The 5,000-nt window shown below is 39.8% G+C and overlaps 1 protein-coding gene across 4 annotated transcripts in view; it reads right to left on the bottom strand.

Annotated features, from left to right (window-relative positions):
- foxp1b (forkhead box P1b) overlaps positions 1 to 5,000 on the bottom strand; it is a 310,010-nt gene that overhangs the window by 151,419 nt on the left and 153,591 nt on the right. The gene's annotated exons all lie outside the window — the stretch shown is intronic.

The raw sequence follows: 5,000 nt of genomic DNA on the forward strand, positions 1-5,000 counted from the left end.
ACATCAGCGTCAGGGGTCAGAAAGATTTCATGATTCAAAGCCCATTTTTCCCCTTTGTACATTCTCTTCTTTCAGAGTTGAGAGTGGAATCATCTCACGGTAGGTCAGTGAATAAATGAATGAGTTAGTAAGAGTATGTATGTGAGTGAGAGAGAGAGAGTGTGTGAGTGAGTCAGAGTAAGTAAATAAGTGAGTTAGTAAGAAAGTTAGTAAATAAGTAAGCATGTAAGTGAGTGAGTGAGTGAGTGAGTGAGAGAGTGAGATTGAGTGAGTGAGTGAGTGAGGGAAGGAGTGAATGAGAGAGTGAGAGAATGAGTGAGTGAGTGAGTTAGTAAAAGTATGTAAGTGAGAGAGTGAGTGAGTGAGTGAGTTAGTAAGAGTAAGTATGTAAGTGAGAGAGTGAGAGAATGAGTGAGTGAGTTAGTAAGAGTAAGTATGTAAGTGAGAGAGTGAGAGAGTGAGAGAATGAGTGAGTGAGTGAGTTAGTAAGAGTAAGTATGTAAGTGAGAGAGTGAGTGAGTGAGTGAGTGAGTTAGTAAGAGTAAGTATGTAATGAGAGAGTGAGAGAGTGAGAGAAGGAGTGAGTGAGTGAGTTAGTAGGTAAGTGAATAAGTAAATAAGTGAGTGAGTTAGTAAGAAAGTTAGTAAATAAGTAAGCATGTAAGTGAGTGAGTGAGTGAGTGAGAGAGTGGGTGAGTGAGTGAGTGAGTGAGTGAGTGAGTGAGTGAGTAAAGGAATGAGTGAGTGAGTGAGGGAAGGAGTGAATGAGAGAGTGAGGGAAGGAGTGAGTAAAAGAATGAGTGAGTGAGAGAGAGAGTGAGGGAAGGAGTGAATGAGAGAGTGAGTGAGTGAGTGAGTGAGTGAGTGAGTGAGTGAGTGAGTGAATGAGTGAGTGAGTGAGTTAGTAAGAGTAAGTATGTAAGTGAGAGAGTGAGAGAGTGAGTGAGTGAGTGAGTGAGTGAGTGAGTGAGTGAGTGAGTGAGTGAGTAAGAGTAAGTATGTAAGTGAGAGAGTGAGAGAGTGAGTGAGTGAGTGAGTTAGTAAGAGTAAGTATGTAAGTGAGAGAGTGAGAGAGTGAGAGAATGAGTGAGTGAGTGAGTGAGTAAGAGTAAGTATGTAAGTGAGAGAGTGAGAGAGTGAGAGAATGAGTGAGTGAGTGAGTTAGTAAGAGTAAGTATGTAAGTGAGAGAGTGAGAGAGTGAGTGAGTTAGTAAGAGTAAGTATGTAAGTGAGAGAGTGAGTGAGTGAGTGAGTGAGTTAGTAAGAGTAAGTATGTAAGTGAGAGAGTGAGTGAGTGAGTGAGTGAGTGAGTGAGTGAGTGAGTGAGTGAGTGAGTTAGTAAGAGTAAGTATGTAAGTGAGAGAGTGAGAGAGTGAGTGAGTGAGTGAGTGAGTGAGTTAGTAAGAGTAAGTATGTAAGTGAGAGTGAGAGAGTGAGTGAGTTAGTAAGAGTAAGTATGTAAGTGAGAGAGTGAGAGAGTGAGTGAGTTAGTAAGAGTAAGTATGTAAGTGAGAGAGTGAGAGAGTGAGTGAGTGAGAGAGTGAGTGAGTGAGTTAGTAAGAGTAAGTATGTAAGTGAGAGAGTGAGAGAGTGAGTTAGTAAGAGTAAGTATGTAAGTGAGTGAGTGAGTGAGTGAGTGAGTTAGTAAGAGTAAGTATGTAAGTGAGAGAGTGAGAGAGTGAGTGAGTGAGTGAGTTAGTAAGAGTAAGTATGTAAGTGAGAGAGTGAGAGAGTGAGTGAGTGAGAGAGTGAGTGAGTGAGTGAGTGAGTGAGTGAGTGAGTGAGTGAGTGAGTTAGTAAGAGTAAGTATGTAAGTGAGAGAGTGAGAGAGTGAGAGAGTGAGTGAGTTAGTAAGAGTAAGTATGTAAGTGAGAGAGTGAGAGAGTGAGTGAGTGAGAGAGTGAGTGAGTGAGTTAGTAAGAGTAAGTATGTAAGTGAGAGAGTGAGAGAGTGAGTTAGTAAGAGTAAGTATGTAAGTGAGTGAGTGAGTGAGTGAGTGAGTGAGTGAGTTAGTAAGAGTAAGTATGTAAGTGAGAGAGTGAGAGAGTGAGTGAGTGAGAGAGTGAGTGAGTGAGTGAGTGAGTTAGTAAGAGTAAGTATGTAAGTGAGAGAGTGAGTGAGAGAGTGAGTGAGTGAGTGAGTTAGTAAGAGTAAGTATGTAAGTGAGAGAGTGAGAGAGTGAGAGAGTGAGTGAGTGAGTTAGTAAGAGTAAGTATGTAAGTGAGAGAGTGAGAGAGTGAGAGAATGAGTGAGTGAGTGAGTTAGTAAGAGTAAGTATGTAAGTGAGTGAGTGAGTGAGAGAGTGAGTGAGTTAGTAAGAGTAAGTATGTAAGTGAGTGAGTGAGTGAGTGAGTGAGTGAGTGAGTTAGTAAGAGTAAGTATGTAAGTGAGAGAGTGAGAGAGTGAGTGAGTGAGTGAGTGAGTTAGTAAGAGTAAGTATGTAAGTGAGAGAGTGAGAGAATGAGTGAGTGAGTGAGTTAGTAAGAGTAAGTATGTAAGTGAGAGAGTGAGAGAGTGAGTGAGTTAGTAAGAGTAAGTATGTAAGTGAGTGAGTGAGTGAGTGAGTGAGTGAGTGAGTGAGTGAGTGAGTGAGTGAGTAAGAGTAAGTATGTAAGTGAGAGAGTGAGAGAGTGAGAGAATGAGTGAGTGAGTGAGTGAGTTAGTAAGAGTAAGTATGTAAGTGAGTGAGTGAGTGAGTGAGAGAGTGAGAGAATGAGTGAGTGAGTGAGTTAGTAAGAGTAAGTATGTAAGTGAGAGAGTGAGAGAGTGAGTGAGTTAGTAAGAGTAAGTATGTAAGTGAGTGAGTGAGTGAGTGAGAGAGTGAGAGAATGAGTGAGTGAGTGAGTTAGTAAGAGTAAGTATGTAAGTGAGAGAGTGAGAGAGTGAGAGAATGAGTGAGTGAGTGAGAGAGTGAGAGAGTGAGTGAGTTAGTAAGAGTAAGTATGTACAGGTGCTCTGTATTGGGTCTCCAAGTGGCTGCACTGTGTAAAGTTTTAATCATTAGAAAATTATTAAAAACAAAAATTCTAATAAAAAAGGCCACTAATGATCAGCATATACAGATGTTACCACTGGTCGTCAATATCAGCTGACACAATGAAAGAGACCTAGCAATAAGGAGGTAATACACATATCGTGACATGTATGAGTGTCCCAGTAAAGCCCTGAGAGTCACTTTACAATGACCTCTTTGCAGCGAAGCCACCCACGCTCTCACACACATACCCAAGTTTACACGGTTTACAAGTGTTTTACTGGCTTTACAGGGTATTTCACTCACTGCAGCTAATCTGCTATTACTAAACCCAAACCGCGTTTTAAAGTCATTTCTTTTCAGAAAATAATATTTTAATATCATCAATATCATCAGCATACAGAACAAAATACGAGGCCACAGACACACACACACACACACACACCTACACACACACTCTATTTCTCTCCTCCTGGGCCTGGCCACCCAGATAACCATCAGACAGTGTATTCCTGAAATGGACACTGAGATTTATATCAATGTCTGTCTGACTTCGGCGCAGATGAGCTGCACCAGTCCTGCACGTTCAGGAACAGCTAATGAAACTGACCAAGTCAGGCAGAAGTAAATTAACCAGGGTGATTCATTATTAATGCCAGGCAGAAGAAAATGCCCTTAAAACACTGGACTCTAATCAGGAGCTGAGGTGAAAATGGAGCCATATTCAGATCTGTAGTGCTGCTTTCTGAGCTGCTAATTTAAAGGCAGGTATCTGATTTCAGTTAGAGAGAGCACTGACTCTTCAGATGTCCAGACAAGGTAACGCTGTAGCTACCTAATAGTGCTAAAACTGCGGACAGCCTGTCCACTTATTACAGACATGCAGCTGTAACAGAAGTCTGAAAACCTCGGTTTCAACATACAGTACTGTGCGAAGGTCTTAGGCACCCAAGACATTTTAAAAATCTATTTATTTGTGTAGTTTGTGTTTATTTACTGAGAAAAGTGTTAATAGTTGAATAAACAAAATTTATAGAACCAAGAATTAATAATGATTCTATTTTATTAATATTTATTTATATATTCGCTGTTGTCAGAAGAAAACCTTGTATCTCCAAAATGGTAACTTTACAGGAGAAAGAAAAAACCTACTTTACTTGCAATGTAAGTCAATGGAACCGGAATTATTTCCACATCATTTTGGGCCGTTTCATTTGGTCCATTCATCATGAAATGTACACACAATGTAAAGGACAACTGGTACTTCCAAATTATTAAAAAAAAAACTGAAAAAGCGCAAAAATCGAGATACAAAGTTCTTCTGACACCAGCGAGATATATATATATATATATATATATATATATATATATATATATATATATATATTCATCGACCAGGGGTGCTTAAACTTTAGACTCAACTATAGGTCTACATATACAACTATAGGTCTCCTATACAAAGCTCTAAAAAAAAATTCTTAACTAATTAAAAGAAGTTAAAAGAAACAAAACTCTTTTGTATTTATTTTTGCCTTTCTTTAAAACTTTCTTTGCCTCTTTTCTAGATGCACATGCTGACCCAGCCTGTCTCTTCTGACTGGTCTGAGCTCCATTATAGGACAATCTAAACACAAGAGAGTGTGAGACGCCGTCCAGTCAGCCAAAGACTGCACACACAAAGGGCCCAACACTGGTCCACACACCAATCTCAACAGCCCAGCAGAGCTGGGACCACTTATCAGTAACAGCCACGAAATCGATAAGCGGAACTTTAATTTTTATATGTGTAAAAAATATGTGTTTTTTTTCAATCTGCAACTGAAACTCCAGTCCTGGTTCACAGTAAGCTGTGTGGTACACACTCACTGCCACACGGACAGTACCAGTACTTTTCACTCTTATTTTTAGATTAATGTTCACTTACAATATGTGTGGTTTTATGTACCACAATGTTCCCAATTCATTTTCATACGACCTTTTTTTTCATTTTTGAGCCTCAACCAAACACACTCAGCACTGAAACACC

The sequence above is a fragment of the Pygocentrus nattereri genome, chromosome 26 (assembly GCF_015220715.1).
Source record: "Pygocentrus nattereri isolate fPygNat1 chromosome 26, fPygNat1.pri, whole genome shotgun sequence".
Classification (NCBI taxonomy): domain Eukaryota; kingdom Metazoa; phylum Chordata; class Actinopteri; order Characiformes; family Serrasalmidae; genus Pygocentrus; species Pygocentrus nattereri.